Consider the following 26,089-nt stretch of genomic DNA (forward strand, 5'->3'; position numbering starts at 1 on the left):
TGCAATCACGTAAACATGAAAAAAAAAACAGGAAGTTGCTAATTTTAAGTTGATTTGGGCGCAACTTTAGAACATATTTTCGGCATAATATTTTAACAAATCAACTTAAAAAAAATTTAGGAGATATTTTAGGTATAAATTTTAACATACCAAACCAATCTTGCTAATTTAAAGTTGATTTGGCAAATTTAGGAAAGAATTTTGGTACAATATTAACGTAACAAGAATAATATTCTCAATGTAAATAAATATTCCAATCAATATCATCTTTCCTTAAAATGTGATGGACGAAAATTAGTTTTGTAACACTACACTTATTCGGAGTATATTCTATGTTCATAATGTATATAATTCGAACAATAAAGTCGAAAAATATCATACCAATAAAATTCGAATAACATCGTAATGTCTATAATTAACATTAACATACCAAAAGTATCATAAAATTCGAAAAAAATCTTAGCACTATACAAGGCAACAATCTCGCACCATAATTTAAAATAGTTAGCATAACAAATATAGTTCTGTATTTTGGTGCTATTTTGAGTCCACTTAGTCCTTCTGATCTGACCCAGTATTGCGAAATGAATGCGTTGAAGGGAGAGGAATGCCAATCACTGCATGCGGCCCCCAGATCCGGCGTGGTTGTTGATTTTAGAGGCTTAATAAGAGGAAACATGATAGGTGTGATGGTTTTTTGATTGAAGGGTAGATGTCATGAGATTTAAACGCTGGGAAGAAAGTATGGAATTGAGGAAGATGAAGATGAGGTATAGATCAGGAGAAAGAGGGGCGGATTCTCGGATAAGGATGCATTTGATCGGGTTTAATCGGGTTTTGGGATAGGGATGCATTTCTGGGTGTGTTCCGGGATAAGGATGCATTTTGAGATAAAGATGAAGATGAGGTATAGATTTAGGACAATATATTTCGATGGTTTTAATCGGGTTTTGTTTGTCTTAGTGTTTAATTTGTGATTTGGCTCGGTACATTGGGCTCAGTACTTTGTGTTGTGTTTTTTTCGTTATTTGTTGGACTAATTCACAAATGCCGTATTTGACTGTTTGGCTCGATCCCGTTGTATATCGACCATTTCTTTTATTTACTTCGGAGTATTTATAGTTGTTATATATATACATACATATACAATATTGAAGGTTTACAACTTCTCATTACTAAATTTAGAACAGTAAGTCTCCTTTAAAACGACATTATCCTTCTTAAACTTAAGACGGATCAAGTACATATGACTTGTGTATAAAAAAAAATATATTTGTCTTATATATACACAAGTTGTATGATACTTGACACATGTCAAGCTTATAACGGATAATGCCGTCTTGAATGAGAATTTTTGAATTTAGAAAGGGTACAATAATTGTGGGATAAATTTTAGGGAAAAAAGGACAATAGAAATGGGAGGGGTATTATTTTTATTTTGGAGAACAATATAGTATAATAAATAAACTAAATTGAATACAATTAATATATGGGTAATAAATAAAATAGGTATATTGTTGTACCACAAAATAAATCAAAATAGTATGAATTTTCGGGGTGCTTCATAGCATTATAAATTAAATAGAAAACAAATAACATCTAGGTAATAAATATAATACAAATGCTGTTGTACTACATAGGTACATAGTAAATTGAAAAGGCTTCGTAAAAACCTAAGGGTAGACATGAAAATTGATCAACCGGGTCGAGTTAGAGTGTAATGTATTTTGGGTTAAGTAAGGTTGACTCATTTGATGTTGGGTCTGATTCCGGTTTGTTTTTATTTGTCATTTCGGACCCCTCGGGTCAGGCCAATTCGAGTCGGATTATTTCACGGCAAGGGAGTAAGAAAGATTTTATACGTTAATTTGGCAAAAACCTTTTTTTTTCTAAATTAGGGTTAGTGATTGATTTCTATTTTTATATAAATCATATCAGCTATATTGCTAAATTAATTATTTCAAGTCATTTTAGGCCCATTTAGATTACTTTTTATAAATATAATACCAACTATCATTAATTCCTCTCATCTATGGAATGAATGCAAGGCAAGTTCGTTTAACATCTATTTATATTTCTTAGAAAATTTATAAGTGGATAAAAAACTAATAATTTTTTTTTTTAATTCTGATTCCAAAGTGTTACTCTTAACGAGAAATATGCACCATGACTTGGGAAGGTCTGATATCAGTTAAAGTTATTCGAGAATTTGATGAATGGATAAGAAGGTTGGAAAAGGAACAATAGAAGGAATGAGGGTTGTGAAAAAGACGATTTACATTATGACATTGAAAGGTAATGAGTAAATAAGGTGTCCCCATTTTAAATATCTCAAATTAATTGTATTTATTGACAAAATGACTTACAATATTGAGAGACAAATGTTAAAATGGCCCAATAAACAAAAAAAAATATAGGTATTTGGAACTAGAAAGCGAATGAATGGGTGGTGATGATGGTGGGAGGTCGTGATAGAGGAGGGGTCACGATGGGTGGGTACTGATGGGGTGGGGGTCAGGCAAGATTACGAGAAGGATTGGGGGTCACGCATGAGATGGGGCCGGAATGATGGTTATGCTGGAGGAACGAGACGTATGTAGGGGATGATAAGAGCAAGAGGGGCATGGTAGTTGAAGGACATAGGATATGGTTTGCAGGGTGGTGGTTAGGTGTGGGGGCTGCTGAGATAAGGGTGGAGAGAGACATCGTGGTTCGAGGAGTTGGGTGTGGTCACCACTGCGGTGGAGGGTGTGATGGTGGGTCTCGAGGCAGTCGGTCAATGATAACAAATACCGCTTCTTGACGACCATGCGATGGTGGGTGGGAGAGGAAGTGAGAGATAAGGTAGAGAATTGACAGGAGAACAAATAAAAGGGGTAATTTGATCAAAAGTGTACAAAAACGAGTAAAAATTAATTGCTTATTTCGTAAATAAACTGGTTGTAAAATCTACAATAATTTTATATCCAATTTTTTATTTCACCTCTCATATGTTTTAACGTTGAGGAAAAAATGCAGAATACTTCGAATAAAATTAACCAACATAAACTTATCAAAAATGTATGGACAGACAAAGCATTTCTAAAATTTAGTTATTTACTAAATCCAAAAATTACGCAACTTTTTTACTTTCAAAAAAATTTTCGTTACCACCCGTACAGTGCACGAGTTCAAAACCTAGTCCAGATAAAATAAGGAAAATAAGACAACTCCTATTTCTTTCCTGAAACCGAACTCCATATATTATTAAATAACAAAGTTTGGAGTGAGACTACCCATAATTGAATTTTTGAATTTTAAACTAGGGAGTAAATCCCAATACTTCTTAAATCTCCTAGCTTACCATAAAACCAACCTTAAATACCCTGCCTTAAGCGATTAAGCGCCATTGCTTACATATTCAACCGAAGGAACAACTTAATTATTTGCAAACAAATTCAATGCCGAGCGAAGCCGCCTTTTCAGTCGCTAATCGACAACACCATCTATGGAGCTCGCTTCCCGACGACATCATCTTCGACCTTTTCTCCCGTCTACCTCGTGAAGCCGTCATTACTGTTTCCACTACTAAATTCATCATCAAACAAATACTCAAACCTACCTACAATATTTACGAGTTTTGGACCGCTCTTGATAACTTCTTCACCGTATTCAATCCACCCCTTATCGATACCTTTTGTCTCAATCTTCACACTGATCACTATGACGAACCTTGTTGCTGGCCTATCATTGATGCATGGGCTCGTCGATTAAGTACTTATAACATCCAACACTTCATGGCTAATAAGTTTTGTCACTATCGATCTGATGATCACGTGTACCCAATAAGCATTTTTCGAATGCATTCGTTGGTATCACTTGAACTGAATTTATGTCCTCATATCGCTTTGAATGCTCCTCGTTACATTAATCTTCCAAACCTCAAGAAACTTACTCTATATTCGATTAATTATCGATCTTTTAAAGCGCTATTAAGTTGTTGTCCGTCGGTCGAATACTTGTTCTTGTCTGTTAACGAGCCTAAGTATTGTTTGGTATCGCTTACAAGCAAGAAATTAAAGCAATTATGTATAACTCTAGAAGGGCCGGATATCCGTGACGTTGTCATCGATGCTCCAATATTGGAGAAATTGGATTATTCATCTAAGTCCATATTATCAATGCCGATGTTAGATATGATCTCGAACGTCAAGTCGCTTGAACTCCAAGTATGTTCAACAAATCTCGGCCGTAATCTTATATTTAGGAGGACATTTATCTTTCCTAACTTGATTCGTCTTCAATTAACTATGTGTTCGCCTGAAATATTTAAAGCGATAGGTTTAATGGTACATTGTCCCAAATTAGATGTTTTTGTGTTGCGTCTTATTAACCCTAACAAGATGGTTTGGAATCAAGAAGCTGTATTTGTGCCCGTTGAGCATGTGAAGCGCATCGAGTTGCATACGGGTACGCTTTTCAATCAATTTGGCGAAGAAATGTTGAATCTAGTGACATTGTTGCTAACAAGTGCCAAGGTTTTGGAGAAGCTCATTCTAATGGCATGTGGCTCTCTTAGTAATTATACGCACTTGGCTAAAACTAAGTTTTATCGAGCTTTATATGAGTGTGTCGAGGCTACGTCCCGATGTCAAGTCGAATTCTTAGGAGCATATAAACGGAATTAGATATTTTATAGAATTGTATTTTTGTTTATCTATTTGTCAAGTTTCCCGTGTTTGATTCCGCCTAGAGGTGTCTTTAGTGCATGTAATATTTGATTTTTCGATGACAATTATTGAAAGAGAAGTTCTCAAGGATCAAATTTTTAGTTTGAAGATTACTTTTGTTTCCATTTCTCTTAGTTCAAGCCTGCAATAAAATATGAAAGCCGTTGTGCAGGACAATGGCTTCTTCGCAATTTCTAGATAAGCCGCGCTGTTTGAGACAACGGCTTTGGAGGAAACCCGCAATTTTTTTTTAAAAGATGACATAGACCCATTAGACATAAATAGTTTTAATTCACACCATTTGGTTAAATACTTTAAAGAAATAACACCAAAATGGAAAAAAATTCAAACATTGGAGTATTTTATAATTTTGAAGTACCGAGTATAACTTAACGGCACTAGGATTTAGGAGCCTGACGAGACTCCCTCTAAAATATGCACATGGACCTCAAAATATTAAGGACGGCCCTGAAATCTATCTTACCCTACAAGTAAAGTATATGTGTATTCATATGATTACGACATCAGTATTCAATACAATAAACTTTATTATGGGGTTATTTTAATTTCCTCCCTATGCTTAATCATAATATCATGTACTTAATGAATTAGTCAATGTACATAGACCTCGCAAACTCTGAGCCGATCCAAATAACCGGATCGGATAAGGTTGCCCCGAGATCCAAAAGTGACCCAATTATGACCTAAAACCCAAATTGACCTGACCCCACCGAAACCCTCTCCAAACATAAACTAACATAAATCCTAATACACGTACTGAAATTTCCTAACCCTAAATACACTGCCGTTCCTCATCGACCCCGACCGAAACCCTCTCCAAACATAAACTAACATAAAGCTAGATATTCAACAGATCCAATGTCGAGCGAAGCTGTTCCGGTCGCAAAGAGACTCCATCGTAGATGGAGCTCGCTTCCTGACGACAGCATCGCTGACATTATCTCCCGTATCGGATTTAATACTAATGAAGCCGCCATTACTGTATCCCCTACTAATTTTATCATCAAACATACAGGGGCACTTACCTGCGATAAATACGAGCTTTGGACCATCCTCGATAACCTCTTTACCGTCTCAATCTTCATATTGATCACTATGACGATCGTCGTTGCTGGCTTATAATTGATAGATGGGTTCGTCGAGTACGTGCTTATAAAATCCAACACTTCGCTGCTAATGGTTTTGGTCGTTTTCGCTCCGATGATCAGGTGTACCTACTAAGCTTTTTTAAAATGCATTCGTTGGTATCACTTGACTTGAATTTGTGTGATAGTGTGATTGTTTCGAGTGTTCCTCGTTCCATTGTTCTTCCAAACCTCAAGAAACTAACTCTACGTTGGATTAACTACAGATTTTTGAAATGGTTATTAAGTTGTTGCCCATCACTCGAAGACTTGTCCTTTTCCGTTGATAGGATTCTGGAGGATTTGGTATCAATTACAAGCAAGAAATTAAAGCGATTACGTATAATACTAGAAGGGTTTTCGATCCATGATTTTATAATTGATGCTCCAATATTGGAGAAATTGGATTATTCTTCTTATACCATATTATCAATGAGAATATTAGATTCGATCTCTAACGTCAAGTCACTTACACTTCGCGGACGTCCGACAAAGATCGACCTTGTTCCGGAGAAGACTATGATATTCCCTAATTTAACTCATCTACACTTAGTTATATATTTGCCTGAAATATTCAAAGCAATAGGTTTAATGCTACATTGTCCAAAATTAGAGGTTTTTGAGTTACGTCTTGATAGCCTTGACAACATGGTTTGGAATCAAGAAGCGGTATTCATACCCGTTGAGCATGTGAAGCACATAAAGTTGTATCCGAGTACGACGAGTGTTGATCGATTCGGCGAAGAAATGTTGGATTTAGTGACATTGTTGCTAAGAAGTGCCAAGGTTTTGGAGAAGCTCACTCGAATTGCAAACGATGACCCTCTTAGTCTTCGTAACCCTATTTACTTGGCCAAACCTCAATTTTACCAAGCTTTATTTGAGTGTGTCGAGGCTACATCTCGATGTCAAATCGAACTTTTAGGAGTGTATAAACGCCCTAGCGAAGAATTATTCATTTGACTTTTTAGGGTTAAAGTTACGAAACTTTGAATGTTATGGTGATTGATCTTCCATTTCACGAGTGTCGACCAATTAACTAAGTTTTACCGAGCTTTATATGAGCGTGTCGAGGCTACGTCCCCATGTCAACTCGAATTCTTAGGAGCAGTACTTTGATTTTGTTTACCGAGCTTTATATGAGCTTTATATATAAACGGCCCTAGATATTTGATATAATTGTACTTTTGTTTATTTATTTGTCAAGTTTACCATGTTCGATTCCGCTTAGGGGTTTCTTTAATGTAGTATTTGATTTTTTGATGACAACTATTGAAAGAGAAGTTCTTAAGGATCAAATTTTTGCAGACAAGCAGTAGTAAGTAGATATGAACACTATATATAGAGAAGTACCTTTTTTTTTTCTTTTTTTAATAAAACCACTTGGAGGCAATTTAAAAGTCCAATGAAAAACATTTTACTAGGGGACACAAATTCTCAAAATCTTAGTTCGGAAAAAACTTAAAATAATGGGATGAAATGAGTGAAATGTCATACTACTAATGTATTCTAAATCCAAATGTTTGGTTGGACTTAGAATAATGGGTAAGAAATATCGAGTATTTATTTAACACCCCTGATTTTTCGGCTAAATAAAAAAAAAAACACTAACTTTACATATAAAACTCGCCAAAATCCAGAAATATTATAATTAATATTCAAAGTCTTTGATTACAAAATCTCTTTTCGTACAAAATAATAAATGAAAGAAAACTTTTACAAAGTCTTTAATAAAACTTGTCTCGAAATGGAATCCTTTTGAACAGGAGTGGATACGGAAGGGAAGACCTGCGTAACAGACAATAAAATAATAATCATGGTCACACTGGACCGTAAATGATAACTCGCTACGCAGACTCATAAATAAATATAATACGCAATGTCATCTCTCAAATTACAAATGTTCTAGAGTAAAAATTCAAGCTACCCCCACTCACGAGTCAAAGGTCAGAGGAAACGATAATTAAAAATACAATATGAAATAAGCAAATCTCACTTCACATGTCATAACGAATCCTTTGCAATAATAAATACCAACTTAGGACGTCTCATTCTACGACGGAATTCCATAAATTTGTTAAAGTCACTCCTCGACTCAACATTACGTACTTAACAATTCAGAATCTCAATTACTGATTAATTCAGGGATTCCTCCACTACCTCTATATGTCGTGGATAGTCAAGGTTATATACCCTTATTCTGCTACTTAGGTCACATGATGTGAAGATGTCTATTTTCATGGATTTCTATACATCGTAAGACTACTGGAATATGAAATGTAACTAATCCCCACATCCATTCAACCGTAACTATGACAGTATATCAGAACCCAAGTAATATTCCGTCTAAAGCTGCATCATCCGACTCCAAATAACTAGCTAGATCAGTACGCCACTTATATATGTACTTCCCCTACCCCTCTCAGCCATTTATAATCATCAAAATTAAATTGGAATTGCTCATAGACGCTCCCAAGAATCAGCATATAAACAAAACCACAATACCCATTAAAAGGGAAGGGCGACGGACAACGCACAAGTAGGCTGAAAGCAATTAAATATTAGAAGCAAAGGAAAGGAAAAACAAGAATTCTTTACTTTAATCTTTCTAAAGAAATAACAATTGCACTATTTTGCCTCTACAAAATGGTTTGTTTTGGCCATAAGACAATTCAATCAAATGCTAACAAGTATTAAGCTTTACTTACTCGGGACTAAGAAGCCAACAAAAACGACAGGCCATAGACTTTATATGCACACCTATATCTCAGGTCGACTACTAAAGGCATTCTTTTGTATGCCCGGCTCGCCACTGGGGGTTGTGAGCCAATCTATACTCTTTAGTCTTTACTAGGCATTTTGTATGGTTGGCTCGCCACTGCGGGTTGTGAGCCAATCAATACTCTTTACTAGGCATTTTGTATGCCCGGCTCGCCACTGCGGGTTGTGAGCCAAATCTACAATCTTCTAGTCTTATAACTTTAAATTTAAGCGGATACAGTAAATAAATTACAGTATAAAATTCCGAAACAAAGCGGAGTTGGCATATTATTACAACAAGAAGATATAATAGAACTCGAGCTCCATGAAAATTAATTTAGGATCATAGGACCTTGTACTCTCAAATCGCAACAACCTAGCTGCACAAACATGTGATCCCATTCCAATCAGGAGTTAAAACGGGTCATACAAAAGGACAGACCAAACAGGGTCCGAAACTAAATGTTTGATTTGGGAATTCTAAAGCTAGAACTACATTCAAGAATAGTCCCATACACTCAACCAGACTACCAGAGAGATAGAGACTTAAATTTGTGATTAGTTATTCTCAACCGTCTTATCATTGAATGTGCAACATAAACATCTCGAACACAGCAACAATAGTCTATAAAAACTACAAACCGTCAAATATAAAGTGATACTTCTATGGAGTCCTTCACTGGACTTAACTATAACTGGGAAAATTAGTAATAACATATAATCCATGGTCAAACAAAAGAGAGGAGGAGGTATACAAAAATACCATTAATAACGACCTGACTTACAATTCAGGCACTTTTTTTCCATTAGACGATTTACAGACAAGCTCCAGACATGTGATACTCATCATTTAAACAATAACCTTATCATTCAACGATTCAATATTACTTGAACTAAATCACTAATTATACACCATCAAATTTACGAGGCCAACATGTCAAGCGAGCACACCCCGTCTCATTATCAAACCGAACACTTAATTTCATTTACACCATGATCACCATAATCTAATTCATGTTAATTCCTTCATTCTTTAGCTTATAACAACTCCAACTCCAGCTGAAGTAATCGACACAACTACTTACTAAGTTAGACAATATTACTGACACTATTTTCCATCATTAAACTAGTATTTCCAAAATCATTCAATTCATTCAATAAAGGATGTATACTTACCGAAAGGTGATACCTTGATTGATTAGGAATGGAGCAGATACGGAAGCTAAAGAGCCTGGGAGTATAAAACGTTACCTAGTTCTTTCGTTCTCGCTAAGTCTCTTCAAATTATAAATAGACAACGATCTCCATAATTTGGCAAACCATCAGAGTAATTGAATGGCTCAACTGAATATCAATGACGAATAGCCAATGAAAGGTAAAGAAATATATGGCTAATTACACATAACTATGAAATCGGCAACAATGAGGTGTCGAGGTGCATCATTAGTACAATAATGGTTTTTTTTTTGGAATTAGGATAAATAATTCAATCATTAATATGATTGAATATCTTATTGATATAAATTCTTGCAAGTGATAAATGATAATTGATGATGCTCTTGATGATGAACCCAGCAATAAAAGAAAAAAAATTGAGAGATGCAAACTACCGACTGAAATTTGATTGAGTAACATCAAAGATCTAAATTTTGGGTAGATTTTTATGACGGCCAAAAGGATGAGTACAAAGAAGCTTCTAGTCATCCAATTGAGATGTGACTATGTGAGTAGTAGAAAAAAATATCTATCTATATATATACTAGTCGGAAATGCGCGTGCGCCGCACGCGTTGTTTACGTCTTCTTACGTGCAGCGGTATTGTTTGCGGTTGCTTATATTATACCGAGTAGTTGTTTAAGTCGGTAAATAATATAAGGAAATAGTAAAAATTTATTACGAAAAATATTGAGGAGCTCATTTTATTTACACATTAAAATATACATAAAACACACACGGGAAATATTGTAAAATAATTGTCTTCCTTATGTTATATTAGCATTATTACTATTTTGATACTGTCATGTTCGTTATTGTTCAGTCGTCGTCTGAAATCAATTTCAGGTAATATCTCATGTCTACATGTCTAGTAGTCCGCCTTTAGTGTATTATAGTTCTGCTGCAGTAGTAGGTTGTATTAACTAAAAATACAGAACATCAAACTTATTTAAATCTTGCAAAAATTTGATTGCTTTTCGAGCACTTGGACGGTGAACCGATAATTTTAATGTTTCTGACGGTGCATCAATTCCGTGTATCTGAACGTATGTTTTTAGTTCATCTTCGTGTGAATGCCAGATTCTAGATGAAGTTGTTTTAATACGTAGTACTCTCTCCATTTTTCTATGTTTGCCCCATAAAATAATAAAATGTGAGGTATATTTTAATGAAATGGGGCAAACTTAGAAAAATGGAGGAAGTATATCATTTAAGATAATCTTTAAGTTTACTTCTATTGGACAACGTGATATCCCTGACAAATCTGAATCTAACTAATAATTTTAGTAGCCACATATATGGAGAAATGTGTGTTATTGCAATGTTACAAAAGAATTGCTCAAATGAGAATTTAGCTATGGTTTTGTGTCTAGTGACAATTACAAGGGAACCAAAATGGGCAGTAAAGACGGACGAACAAATGACGACAAAAAAGGTGAAGTCGGAAACAAGGAGAAGAACCCGTGTAGCGTGACTAAGTGAATTTGTTTTCGTCAGCTTCATGTTCTTCATCTATCACCAATTACGAAAACTTGCGACGTTCATCAGAAGTAGCTGTAATTACATGCATCCATATATCTGATGTACTGCTCAAGATGGACTTCACTTGTAGAGTTGTAGGTCTGCTGTTATTGTTGATGAAATAATCTCATCCACTTTATCCAGCTTCATTGATAAGTTATCCAATCTCCTCGCTACTTCCAATCGAGTTATGCATGGAAAACACTAAGTAACCTCACATATATAGTTCAATCCAGTCTTTAGGTTTGGTTTTGGTTTGGTCAAGACATGCAAAGTTATAACCGGGAACAAGTTCTGCCTAGTTGGGTCAACTCTTGTGATAATTTCATGTTTATACTGTCTAAAGCAATAATTTCATGTTTATACTGTGTCTAGGTCAAAAAAAGATTAAAGTTAAAAAATTAAGATAATCGAGTTAAATGTGAAATCAATCTTATTTAGATCATTAATTGGTAACGTCTTGGATTGGTTAGGTCACCAATCAGATTATAGTTCAAAGTATTGGTCATCTTTGGTCGATTTCAGTTCAGGTTAGGTCGATTTCAGTTCAGGGTAGGTCGAGACAATTTGTGTTGTATCGGTTATTGAATTGGGCTCAGATCAGTTTGGTTTTGATTAACCAATTTTCATTGGTTAATTGGTTATTGGGTTTGGTTTTAGGCAGTTTGGGACAGGTTTCTTAGATTAAGTCAACTTTTGTCCACTCTACATACAAACAAGATGCAACTATTCAACTACATACATCAAAGACAAAAGCAAGAAGATAGGTCATAAGTCCATTACCTCAGCACCTTCAGTTTGCAGTACAGATGAGGAAGGGACTTTCGTAACTTCTGATCTAAGGGCATTAATTTTGGCGCACAGATCAACCTCTTCTTGATTTGATATTGTTTCCACCTACAGAAAGAAGCAGCAAGAGTAATCAACGCACAAACCAAAAAAGGCATCCATAGAATGGAAATAAAAGACACAACTAAAGGCAAGGCAATTGTACTGACAGATTCTATAGGTCAATAAATTATCAATTCACAATAGTCACCCAGTTTCAATGTGAGCTTATTTGTGAGTATTGTGTTAAAAACCCAGACAGATGGCAAATGTGTCTTTATATTTCTATAAAAGTTCATCGGAACTCATCACAAAATATTCTATAATAAGTAGCTCGTATCTACCGCTCTATCCTCTATCCATAAAGTGGATAGTCCATCAGCTCCAAATCTGGCCAGATAAAAGCAGATCACCATTCGTAACTTTTCAACTATGGCCAACAACCATTAAACACAATAAGATTCTACTTTAGTTGGGTTTAGTTAGGACAAATTGGCCATCAATAGTGGAGATCAGGCAATAAGGGCTAATGACTACCATGTTTATCATCACTAACTTTTATCAGAATGACTAAGTTGTTATCCCGTCAAATCAGATTTGGATGTATTGCTGCAGCTGGGAACATGTTAAGTTTTGACAATAAGTCATTACAAAGCATACCAGGAAGGAAATAAACAGAATAAAAATACAATCAAAATTATGACCGGAAAATAAAAATACAATTAGTAGAACAAAACCGGTGTAGACATATACCCGTCGGAAAGGAAAGTGAAGCAGGAAAATAAAAACAAAACCGACACGAAAGAAAGAACATTTGAGTTGTTGTGGCAATTCGTCAAACACTTGGTGAGCAGATCCGGAAAAAGAATTTGTGCTAAGAAAAATCAGTACCAAAATTCCGAAACCCATCTGAACTGTAATCATAATTTTGGCAAATAAAAAAATCTCAAATAACAGATTTGGAAGGCCTGAAACTCACCTACTGTGCATCTTTTCTTGAGCGAATAGCCTGAGTTGAAACTAATCAGCTAATCCATTTTGCCAATATATTGAGCGGACTCAAAAAATGTAAAAGAAACATAAACAGTAGAATAAAATGTAAACCTAAAATCAGAGAAACAAAGGAAATGTAAGAAAGATAATACATGTCGGTGGATGGTGTGGATGAAGTACTGGTAATGGAGAGGTAAGATGGTGATAGTGATAAACTGATTAGCACAACGAAAAAGAAAGACATGAGAATGGGGGATTTACAAGAGGAAAGCAGAGAGAATACAAGCAATAAAACCAAAAGGAATGGCAAGGATGTAATTAGTGACGTCAAAGAAGGGTACAAGCACACTGATTGTAGTGTCACACCAGTATCCTCTTTTATAATAAGGATAGTGTTCCGGGTGTAATTCCAGAGCAAGTATCTTTACCACCCGTGGCTTGTAGAATAATGTCTTGAGTTGACCCCTTCTTTGCTTCTATCGTTCCTCTCGGCCTCTCCTGCAACAATGAACGAACTGAGGGCTTGGCTTTGTGCCAAGCGTACTCACTCCGACGCTCAAGTCAGTAAACTTAAAGGATTAAGTTGTGTTACTTGGCTAGGTATGTATTGTAGAGAGATAAGGAAGATATTACCAGATGAATAGTGTATTTAGGTTAAGTTGTGGGATCCTTTCCTCAATGAGGGTTGAGGAGTATTTATAGACTTTCACCTTTTGTCACGTAGTGGCCAAGTGGCTAGCAGGTGGAAAGACCGTTCTACCCTCGGCCGATGGACCTATGGCAGGCCGGCCGAGGGTCTTGGATATGAGTACGCGGATATGTGTCCCGGCTAGCTAGGTGCCAGGCCGAGACCCAGGTGACAGGCCGATGGGCTTCATCGGCTACGCTGTCTGATATGATGACATTGCTGTGGATGTCTCTGACCTTGCTCAGTATGTTGACTTGGTCAACGGTGCAGAATATGCCCCATCAATTTGCCCCCAGCGTAGTCTATGCCGTGGTATGGGCTCCGATGTATGTTGAGCATATATTCTGCACAAGTAATTTTCAGAAATTCCTCTGTATCGGCTTCTTCTTATGCATCGGCGTGGCTCTTGTTAGGCCGTACCATATACCATATCCCCCTCCACATGGATGCGTAAAGGGCATCCGATGTGGAAAAAAAAACATGACGCCGCCGAGACCAGTGAGAGTGCCTTAGGTTGATTTTGATTGCCCCGTGCCGCTTCCTAGCTTGGTTGATCAGGTGGCCGGCGGAGACTAGATACCTAGGAAATTGTTGAGGAAGATGAACAGTCGAAGAGATGTGAATGGGCGTGTTGAAGACGCTTGGTCACTGTTGCATTGATTGACGTTCAACTGTTGCGACGATTGACATTCCGTGGTTGCATGCTCGACACGTGTCTGCTCGGTGATTGGTTTGTCGCTTCATGGGCAGTGCTCGATTGGTCCTTCTTCATGGGCTTTTTCCCTATAAATAGGGCAGTTTTTCCGTGATTTTGGCCACCAATTTCGTTTTCTCAAATTTTCTCCAAAATCTTCATCTTTCTAAACTTTCAAGGGCTTCCTTTTTCTTCCAATCTTCAGAGTCTTTGATCCGGCGAGTGTTTTTCTTTCAAGGTAAACGAACGAATTCTTTCATCTCTTATTTCGTTAGTAATTTGTTGTGAACATGTCTTCTGCTGACGCCGGGACTAGCACTTCTGCGCCGGGGGGTTCCCCGTCGCGTCTTGACGAGGAGGGGATACTAGATGCCATCCCGCTAAGGTTTGGGGGCCCTAGGTCTCCTTCTCCCGTAGTTGGCCTGTCCATTCCGGAGGAAGGGGAGGATGAGGATGATGCTAATGATGATGGTGAGAGGGCTCCTGTTGACGGTGGGAGGACGACCATCCCGGATCATGGTGAGGCCTGCAGGACTGGCCTCGACCGTGCCTGGACGAACAAATTCGCAAGCAGTTCCGGAGGGACTCTTTTCGGAGATCATTTCTCCTTCGGTGAGGGGTATAAAATTGTGATCCCTGAGGAGGGTCAGGTGGTCTGTTGCCCTCCCCCGGGCCATATCGGCGTGTACATCAGGCATTTGGAGTATGGGCTCCGGTTTCCTTTGAACGAACACGTCATGGCCATTATCAAAGCTATGAACCTTGCCGTGGCCCAACTGCATCCGTTGGCCATGAGGACGATAATCGGCTTTGTGTGGCTCTCTCTTTTTAAAGGGGAGGCCCCTACGGTCAACTTATTCCGCCGACTTCATAGTCTTCGGCCGTCAATCGCCCGAAAGGTGGGGTGGTACAGCGTGCAGACGGAGCCAGGATATGTCTCCGTAAACAAGCTTACTTCCTGCAAAGACTGGCAAGAGCGATGGGTGTACGTCCAAGTGCCGGAGGACTACCCATTACCTCGGTCTTTCCAGGGCCCCGTTCACTTGCGGTGTGAGACCCGGGAAGAGTATGAGAAATATATCTCCCGGGGTAGCAAGGTCAAGATGGACGCTTCGTTGGTCCCTCTTACTGAGGACGAGAGGCGGGCAATGCAGCTGTTTGACGCTGAGAAGGGATGGTTGCCTCCAACTCAGATTATTCTTCAGGACGAGCTGCTATGCCGCGTCGGCCTCATACCGGCCCTCAGCCGTGGTGAGTAGGGTCGGTGTGAGGCCCACCTTTGCTTGTTATGTTCCTGTTTGGAGTTTTCTTACTTCCTTTGTGTAACTCTTGTTTGATTCCTTGCAGATCGGTTTGGTCAGGATCTGTCTGAGAAAGACTTGGAGAGGCTGGGGCTTGATAAGGACGGGAAGGTTCTCATCCGTCATCCTACGGCTGAAGCGCGCGATCGCCGACTGTCCCCTAACGAACTCATGGACAAACAGACGAGGGCGCTGGATCAGGAGACGGCTCAAGCACGGGTTCTCGGTGGCGTGCCGAAAAGATCGAAGAAGGCAGTGTCCAAGCCGGCGGCAGTATCAATGCCGACTCCCTCCTCGACCCCAGTGGTCCAAGGGGCCCATGTGGAGGTCATCGATATTACTGAGGGGTCGGTGACCGTTGCTAAAGCCCCTTCTCCGAAGAAGAGAAAAGATCCTCCGTCTGCTTCTGTTGCTGCCGGGGAGAAGGCTGACTCAGCCGGCCCTCGAACCAAGAGGGTCCAGACTGGTACGGATCTAACTTGTGGTTCGGATTTAGCTGGTTCGTTGGACATCCCAGATGACCGGCTTTCTGATGTGTCAATGCATGGTGACATGGATGCTTTGTGTAAATTTTTTGTAGATCCTCCTTCGGCAGCCGCCGTTCTTACTGAACGGCAATTAGGGAAACAGCCTGAGAAGGTTGTTGAGAAGGCAGGTGACAGAAATGTCGTTGTTGACTCCTCGGCTCAGAAGATTTCTCCCTCCGAGCTTGTGGCGGAGGGTGTGAAATTATATAAGAGGATGGCCAAGTGGACCCAACAAGCCGGCTCCTACATCTTGGAGCAGGAGAAAAGCATGGGCCAAACTGCGCCGGCGATCGATCGCAAAGCTTAAACTCGATCTCTCTCGCCGCAAAGGGGGAAGCCGCGAAGGCTAAACAGATCTCTTTGCTTTGCCACGGCGGCGTGTGGAGGAGATTGAGAAGCTGCTAGGGGCCGAGAGGGCCAAGGTGGAGGAAGCTGATGCCGCCACTGCCAGGATGATGGGGGAGCGGGACAAGTACAAAGATGCTTATGACGCCGTGGCTGCCAAGGGAGAAAAGTGGAAGGATCTGTTCCACAACCAGGCCGAGGCGCTCAGGGACGCGCAGGCCGCCCTTGATCAAAAGGAGAAGGATATCGAAATGCTTCAAGATGTTCTTCTCCCTAAAATGTGCGCCCATTCCGGGACCGGGCCGAGGAGGCGGCCGGGAGGCAATAAGAAGACTCGTCCCGAGGGCTCTTTCCGTGGGATAAATTTGAACGACTTTTGGACGAGATGGCGATCTTTGAGGAGGCGCAGGCAGCAGAGAAGGCGAGGCAAGCGTGGAAGGCGGCTCGGATAGGTGAGGACAAGGCGGCCTATGATGCGAAAGTGAAGGAGGGTGAGAGGCTGAAGTTGCTTGAAGATGCTCAGCCTTCCTCAAAGCCGGCCACCGAAGATGCTGTTGCTACTGACGGAGGGCAGCAACAGGCATAGGGAGACGGGCGGTCGTCACCGGACTCACCCGGCGTCTCGGACAGCTTTAGCTGTTCGGGGGCCAATTATTGAGCCTTCTCTCCCTGCCATCCTTTTGGCGCTTCAAATCCCAAGTCTGTACCCTTTTGTTTTTCTGTTTCCTCGCTTTTTGTAAAGCTTTGGTAGGTAGAGTTTAGGCTATCCTTATGGGGACGGCCGTCGTTTGTACTCTCCTTGCAATCATCTTTAATAAAGTTTTATCCTTTTGGTCCTCGGCTTGGCCGGGACTCTGATCACGACCCTTTACTTGTCTTCTTGTGTTATTAGTTGAGTGTCTTCGTTTTTACACTCGGCATGACCGAGGCGGTTTGAATGCATGTCTCAACTGTGTCTAACGTTTTTAGCGTTCGTAACTGTGTAGGCATATTGACCGCTAGATTGGCGTCTCAATTGCACTGAGTATACGTTTCTTTTTAGCGTATCGATCGGCGTGTTCCCCGTCGCTCTCGGCTTTGGCCGAGGTAATCGGGGTTGCGGCTTCGATAGCGTTCGTAACTGTGTAGGCATATTGACCGCTAGATTGGCGTCTCAATTGCACTGAGTATACGTTTCTTTTTAGCGTATCGACCGGCGTGTTCCCCGTCGCTCTCGGCTTTGGCCGAGGTAATCGGGGTTGCGGCTTCGATAGCGTTAAATAAGAATCGTGTAGGCATATTGACCGCTAGATTGGCGTCTCAATTGCACCGAGTATACGTTTCTTTTTAGCGTATCGGCCGGCGTGTTCCCCGTCGCTTAGGCTTTGGCGAGGTAATCGGGGTTACGGCCGATAGCGTTAAATCGCAGAATCGTGGCGTATTGACCGCTAGATTGGCGTCTCAATTGCACTGAGTATACGTTTCTTTTTAGCGTATCGGCCGGCGTGTTCCCCGTCGCTCTCGGCTTTGACCGAGGTAATCGGGGTTGCGGCTCCGATAGCGTTCGTAACTGTGTAGGCATATTGACCGCTAGATTGGCGTCTCAATTGCACTGAGTATACGTTCCTTTTTTGCGTATCGACTGGCGTGTTCCCCGTCGCTCTCGGCTTTGGCCGAGGTAATCGGGGTTGCGGCTTCGATAGCGATTCCTCTTTTTGAGTTCCTGCCTGGTGGCAATTTGTGGAGGGGACAATCACTTTGATGGAAAACTTGGGCGATCTATTTGTTTGTCGTGATCGTGCGTTGGGGTGTCCACAATGGGTTTGGACACCTCCGCCGCTATACAAAGTATTTTCTCAAGTTATCGGTGTTCCAATGGCTCATCAAAGGCACACCTCCCATGTCTGCCAGCCGGTATGTACCCGGCCTCATCTCTTCGATCACTTTATAGGGACCCTCCCAGTTGGCCGTCAGTTTACCATGAATATTTCCTTTGTTGGTGGCAGCCGACTTCCTTAGGACTAGGTCTCCCATTTTTAAGTCCCTTTTGTGGACTCTTCGGTTATAGGCTCTCTTCATCCGGTTTTGATATACGGCTAAATTGAGGCGTGCCGTATCTCGGCTTTCTTCGACCAGGTCTAGGGAAGCTCTTAGGCCCTCCTCGTTTTCAACTGGGTTAAAAGTGGCCGTTCTGAATGTTGGCACCGTCGCTTCGATTGGCAGAACTGCTTCGGAGCCGTAGACTAGGTGGAAGGGGGTGTACCCTGTTGCTTCCTTTTCCGTGGTCCGAAGGGACCAGAGGACGACGGGTAGTTCATCGGCCCACCTTCCCTTAAGGTCTTCAACTGTCTTCTTCAAACCGTTGAGGATTGTTTTGTTGGCTGCCTCCGCCTGACCGTTGCTCTGTGGGTGGCAGACGGAGGAGTACGCAAACTTGATGCCAAGCTCTTCTAACCAGTTCATTATGAGGTCGCTCCAAAACTCTCGGCCGTGGTCGAATACCATAACTTGGGGTAATCCGAAGCGAGTTATAACATTTTCCCAGATTACCTTTCTGACGGCTGCTGTGGTCTTCGCTGGTACTGCTACAGCTTCAACCCATTTGGTGAAGTAATCCACGGCTACGATTAAGAACTTCCTTCCTCCGGAGGCCGTTGGGAACGGCCCTAGCATGTCCATCCTCCACTGTGCGAAAGGGAGGGGATTAAGCACCGGTTGTAGGTCCCTGGAGGGGGCGTGTATCACCGGGGCATGCATCTGACAGTTCGTGCACTTCTTGGTCTTTGTTCTGGAATCTTGAAGCATGGTGGGCCAGAAGTAGCCGGCTCGGAGAGCTTTGTGGGCTAGTGTTCTTGCCCCCATGTGATGTCCACAGATGCCTTCGTGAATCTCTGTCAGTATCAGTTTTGCGTCGGCTGGACCGACACACCTCAAGAGTGGTCTTATTACGGATCTTCTGTACAGCTCCCCTTCGAACACTAAGTACCTGGCGGCGATCCTTTTTATTTTGGCCGAGGGGTTGCGGCCCTCCGGTAATTCGCCTTTAAGTTTGTATTTCATTATCGGAGTCATCCACGTTGTCTCGGTCTCTATGTTACCCACCATGCCGACGGTCTCAGTGATGCTTTTCGCGTTCCTGATATCTACCAGCACGGTTCGGCTGACATTCTTGATGGTTGAGCTGGCCAGTTTGGAGAGAGCGTCGGCCCGGTTGTTTTCGGATCTGGGAACGCACTGGATTTGGAAAGATTTCAATTTTGCTATGTCGGCTTTTACCCTCTCTAGGTACCTTACCATCCCGTCGTCCCGAGCCTCAAAATCCCCTCTGATTTGGTTAGTAACCAATAGTGAGTCTGTCTTCAACACAATGTGTTCTGCTCCGGCAGCCCTAGCCAGCTCGACTCCGGTTATCACCGCCTCGTATTCGGATTCATTGTTCGATGCCGGGAAGGTGAATTTCATGGCGTACTCGAACTCGTCCCCGTTTGGGCTGATGATAAGGATGCCGGCTCCTGAGCTGTTCGTCGTGGAGGAGCCGTCGGTGTAGACCTCCCATATGCCTGGGTTTGGCTCTTCCTGATATGTGCATTCGGCCAGGAAATCTGCAAGTGCTTGCCCCTTTATCGAAGGCCTTGGCTTGTACTGAATGCCGAAACCAGAGAGTTCCACTGCCCATTTGATGAGCCTGCCGGATTGTTCGAATTTTTCTAGAGCTTTCTCCAACGGCTGATCGGTTAGGACCGTCACGGGGTGTGCGTCGAAGTAGGGTTTTAACTTCCTTGTGGCAACGACGACGGCGAAGGCTGCTTTTTCGATTAGTGGGTAATTTCTCTCGGCAACAACAGTGTATGGTGACAAAGTAGATTGGGTGTTCTTTGTTTGTCTTCTTCCCCGATGATCACGGCAGACCGACCGTGGCCGAGGTAATCGCTATGCTATGTATAGGTATAGCGTCTCCCCGATGATCGGCCGGACAGAGTTGGGAGAGTCTGAAGATGAGCTTTCAGTTGCTTGAAAGCCGTGCTCTGTTCCTCCCCCCAGCTGAAGTCTTTATTTCCTTTCAACACTTTGAAGAATGGGGTGCTCTTGTCGGCTGACCGAGAGGTGAAACGGGCGAGCGCCGCCATTCTTCCGGTCAGCATCATAACCTCTTTTCGATTCCTTGGTTCCGGCAGGTCTAGGATTGCTTGGACTTTGTCTGGATTTGCATCGATGCCTCTGGCACTGACAAGTACGCCGAGGAATTTGCCTGCCCGGACACCGAAGTTGCATTTCATTGGGTTGAGCTTCATCTTGTATTTCCTTAGTGAACAAAACGTCTCGTGTAAATCGGCCAGGTGTTCGCTGTCGGACTTGCTTTTTACAATAGCATCGTCGACGTAAGCCTCAATGTTTCGTCCTTTTTGGTTTTGGAACACTTTGTCCACCAGCCTCGTGTACGTTGCTCCGGCGTTCTTCAAACCAAACGGCATCATTTTGTACATGTATGTGCCGTTGGCGGTGATAAATGCGCATTTAGGCATGTCTTCCTCGGCCATAAACACTTGGTGATACCCCGAGAAGGCGTCCAGCAGGCTCAGCATGGTGTAGCCCGCCGTGGCGTCGATTAAAATATCTATTCGAGGCAAGGGATAACAATCTTTGGGGCATGCTTTATTAAGGTTGGTAAAGTCTACACACATTCTCCACGCCCCCGATGACTTCTTCACCATTACGACATTGGCTAACCACTCAGGATAAGTACAAGGCATGATGAAACCTGCCGCTAGTAATTTATCTACTTCGGCTTTGATGGCCTCGTCCTTCTCGGCCGAGGAGTTCCTCATTCTCTGCTTGACTGGGCGAGCGGTGGAGAGTACGTTCAGCTTGTGAACAATCACCTCCCGATTCACGCCTGGCATCTCGGCCGCTGAGTATGCGAAAACATCTTTGTTCTTCCTCAGCAGGTCCAGGAGGTCGGCTCTGAATTTTGGTTCCAGGTTGACACCGACGGTTACGGTGCGGCCCGGATCAATCTCTACCTCCTCGGTTTCTGCTCCTTCAACCATGCCGATGGTCCGGTCGTTCCCGGATCTGGGGGTGTACTGTATCCGAAACGATTTTAGTTCTGAAGCGACGGCTCTCACCCTCACTAGATACCTTATCGTCTCGTAGTCCTGGGCTTCGCACTCTCCTCTGATCTGGTTGATCACGAGGAGCGAATCTGTCTTCACCATGATACGCTCTGCCCCGGCGGTTTTAGCTAGCTCAATTCCGGTTATCACCGCCTCGTATTTGGATTCTTTGTTTGAGACCAATGAGGTAAGCTTCAAGGCGTGCTCGAATACGTCTCCGTTTGGGCTGATGATAACGATGTCGGCCTTCGAGCTATTCGTCGTGGAGGGGCCGTTAGCATAAACCTCCCATAAACCGGGATCTTCCTCTTTCTTCGAGATGAGCTTGTGTGCCTCCCCCCGGTCCGAGACATATATAAATGTCAGGGCCCGGATGGATATTACAGCGTCGATTTCGCTCAAAGTGACCCGGCCTATGAGAACGTCGTAGGCAGGCGTGCCGTCGATGACTACGAATTTAGACATAACGTTCTTGGCTACACCTCCCTCGCCGAACCTCACCGGCAAACTGACTGACCCCAGGGGTACCAGTCCGGCCCCAGAAAAGCTGTACAACGGGTTGGTGCAGGGGCTCAAATCTTCAATTCTCAGACCGAGGCCGAGAAAGCATTCTTTGTTCATAACATTTGTGTAGGCGCCTGTGTCAATCAGGCACCCCTTCACCAAGTGGTTGGCTATGTCTAGGTGGACCATAAGTGGGTCGCTATGAAGAGCGACGACTCCCTCGTAGTCCTCCTGTCCGATGGTCATATCGGGGATGTTGGAAGCGGGGGTTGCTGTGTTGGGCATAAAATTGATGGCCTGATAAGGTTCATCCAGGTGCCGTTTGTGCCCAGGAGCGGACCCACCGCTCTCGTTGTCCCTGATGATGACATTGACTACTCCTACTCGCTCAGGAGCGGACTTGCTATTTGATCCGCCGGCATCTGGTTTTCGGCCTCTGGCAACATATTTGCCGAGGCTCCCCATCCGGATCAGCTCTTCAATGGCATCCTTCAGGTGTCGGCAATCGTTGGTTAAGTGTCCGGTGTGGCCGTGGTACTCACAGTACTGGCTCGTGTCACCGTCACTTCTCGGCCTAGGGGGTCTTTCCCATTTCTGGCCCTCGTTCTTGCTCAAAGCGAAGACCTCGGCGGCCGACACGACTAGGGGGGTGTGATCATCGTACCGTTTTTTGTAGTACGTCCCCGAGCTCCCCCCGGCATCCGCCGAGCTTTGTTTTCTGGCAGACTTTTCTGACCGTGACCTATTATTCTCACGGCGCCTTTCGTCGGACCGTGACCCGTTGTTGCCACGGCGTCTTTCGTTCGGGTTATCCTCCCGGCGGCTCTTCTTTTCTGAGTGCTCGGCCTCGCTGGGGCCTACCCAGGTCTTGTGGTAGTCTTCTACCTTGATGGCTTGGTCAGCCAACTTCCTGGCGGCGTCCAAACCTAGGCCTCCGCACTTGATGAGCTCATTCTTTAAATCTCCCCTTGGGAGGCCCTTCATCGATCGAAGGCCGCCGCCGGGATTGATTTCTCGAATCTGCTGGACCTTTCCGTCGAACCTCTTTACATAGTTTCGTAGAGACTCGCCTCCCTCCTGTTTGATAGTTAGGAGGTCCGATGTCTCCACGGCCCTTCTCTTATTGCAAGAGTACTGGGCTAGAAAGGCGTCCCTTAGGTCGGCGTAATAGTGTACCGAGCCGTCGGGAAGCCCCTTGTACCAATTTTGAGCTATTCCATGCAGAGTCGTTGGGAAAATTCGGCACCAGACCTCATCGGGTTGCTCCCATACCGACATGTAAGACTCGAAAGCCTCAGCGTGGTCGGCTGGATCACTATCTCCCTTGTATGACAGAGGTGGCAACTTGAGCTTAGTTGGCACCTGGACTTCTAGGACGTAGGCGCTGAGGGGCTGTCTGACCACGTGCCGAACGACGCGCGGCGATCGGCTCCTCGCATCCCTAACCTGGCTCCTCCCCCCGTAGCGGGAGGGGCTCCTTCTTCGACTAGGACTTCTTCTCCAACTCTGCTGAGTCGGACTCCTCTGACTCCTTTGGGGTAAGCCTCGTTCGTGTGGCGGGGACGCTGTCCTCCCACGAGTGCGGGAAGGACTTAGGTCTACCGCGCCCACTTTGGGCTCCCCCGGCGTCTTGACTGGGTCAGCTTCTCCCAGTGCTCCGTTCAAATTTCTCGGAGTCACGTTTAGGGCCCTGGTCTCCTGGGCGGTTTCCGCCGCTCTGGTCGGCGTGACAGTGTGAGCAGGCGTATTACTGATTAGGTCCAGGAGCATTTTTAGTTTCGCTACGTCAACCACATGCCCCATGATGGTGACCTGGTTGGCTGGCAGCGGCGTGTCGGGTACTATTGGCATCCCGAACTCTGGTTGGATTACTCCGCCGGTGGAGGGCTGCAGGACTCCAGAGTTGTTGAAAGTATCATCTTGGTAGAACGCGGTTTCGTCGGTCACGACTGCGTCTTGTTGTTTCGACATTTTCTTAGCTTTTTGGGTGGGTTTTTTTGTTGTTTGGGAATGAATGTGACTAGCTTCTAGTGTCTTTCCCCACAGACGGCGCCAATTGTTCCGGGTGTAATTCCAGAGCAAGTATCTTTACCACCCGTGGCTTGTAGAATAATGTCTTGAGTTGACCCCTTCTTGCTTCTATCGTTCCTCTCGGCCTCTCCTGCAACAATGAACGAACTGAGGGCTTGGCTTTGTGCCAAGCGTACTCACTCCGACGCTCAAGTCAGTAAACTTAAAGGATTAAGTTGTGTTACTTGGCTAGGTATGTATTGTAGAGAGATAAGGAAGATATTACCAGATGAATAGTGTATTTAGGTTAAGTTGTGGGATCCTTTCCTCAATGAGGGTTGAGGAGTATTTATAGACTTTCACCTTTTGTCACGTAGTGGCCAAGTGGCTAGCAGGTGGAAAGACCGTTCTACCCTCGGCCGATGGACCTATGGCAGGCCGGCCGAGGGTCTTGGATATGAGTACGCGGATATGTGTCCCGGCTAGCTAGGTGCCAGGCCGAGACCCAGGTGACAGGCCGATGGGCTTCATCGGCTACGCTGTCTGATATGATGACATTGCTGTGGATGTCTCTGACCTTGCTCAGTATGTTGACTTGGTCAACGGTGCAGAATATGCCCCATCAGATAGAAAAGAGACTTTTTTTAAAGTACGTGGTAGTCTCTAAGTTTTGTAAAACTCCTAAAAATAAACAATAATAAATAAACGCAATCTAAATAAAATAACAACTAATTAAGTTGATAAAGTTGTTACTAGAAAAAATAATATCATATAAACAATAATAAAATAAAATAACAACTAATTAAGTTGATAACGTTGTTTGCAATTCATGAACTATACAACCAGATGTATATGTTGTACGGTGTAGAACCTGAGCTTTGTGTCAAAGTATCTGAGCTTTATATTAAAGAATATGAGCTTTATTAGAAAGTATTGAGTTCATTCATTTACACATTAAAAACATGAAATTTAAATTAGCTCAGGAAAAATTACAAGTAAGCTCGAATTCTTATACTTGGATGTACCATGCTTATGGTACAACTGGATGTATAATCCTATTTGCGCGTTGTTAGTAGAAAAAATAATATTATCCTATCTTAAATGTAGTTGAAGATGAATGAAACTGTGATTATAATACTTGATATAAATACAATTGTGAACAAACTTTATTAATGATTCTTATTTTGATGATTTAATCCTATACTAATTTTGCTATATTTTTTTTACGTATACAATTCATGTGTTTGGGATACATGCTTGCTTATTAATCACCTCTCTTTGTTTGATGACAGCCTTTTAATCCATTTTTTTATGGCAGGTTCTTAATTGTTATTTAGAGCATGTTTGGCCTCGATTCTCAAAAATGAGTTTTTGTTTTTCAAGCTTAATTTTTCAAAAGTATTTTTCAAAAGCAGAAACAACAAATAACTGCTTCTATTTTTATGGGCAAAAATAGGGATTTTTAGTTTTTGATAATTTTTATTTAACTTTTAGAAAACGATGTGTTTGGCCAAAAAGCGTTTTTTAGTCCAAAAACACTTTTACAAACTAGGCCAAACACACACTTATAATTTTAGTCAAATAGGAGTGAATTATACAAAGATCCAATTATAAATTATTTTGGTTTCAAGCTTGAAATCTGGTAGGTAATTTTTTTTTAACAAGCTTATTTTATGATTTTGTAATATAATTTTGACATTAATTTTTTTCATTTTTATGAACTCATGCTATAAGTTTGCTATCGAATTTTTCATGG

General features: G+C 42.4%; 2 long non-coding RNA genes across 2 annotated transcripts; both read right to left on the bottom strand.

The window, feature by feature from the left end:
* Nucleotides 1-7,489: 7,489 nt before the first annotated feature.
* Nucleotides 7,490-10,322, bottom strand: LOC141613894 (uncharacterized). The gene is made up of 2 exons (XR_012529289.1): nucleotides 9,791-10,322; nucleotides 7,490-7,642 (listed from the first exon to the last, which is right to left on the bottom strand). It is a non-coding gene; the product is annotated as an uncharacterized LOC141613894 (long non-coding RNA).
* A 788-nt stretch (nucleotides 10,323-11,110) lies between these two features.
* LOC141611455 (uncharacterized) lies at nucleotides 11,111-13,424 on the bottom strand. Its single transcript, XR_012528621.1, has 3 exons — nucleotides 13,158-13,424; nucleotides 12,134-12,247; nucleotides 11,111-11,523 (listed from the first exon to the last, which is right to left on the bottom strand). It is a non-coding gene; the product is annotated as an uncharacterized LOC141611455 (long non-coding RNA).
* Between the last annotated feature and the right edge of the window lie 12,665 nt (nucleotides 13,425-26,089).

This window comes from Silene latifolia, chromosome 11, assembly GCF_048544455.1.
Source record: "Silene latifolia isolate original U9 population chromosome 11, ASM4854445v1, whole genome shotgun sequence".
NCBI lineage: Eukaryota > Viridiplantae > Streptophyta > Magnoliopsida > Caryophyllales > Caryophyllaceae > Silene > Silene latifolia.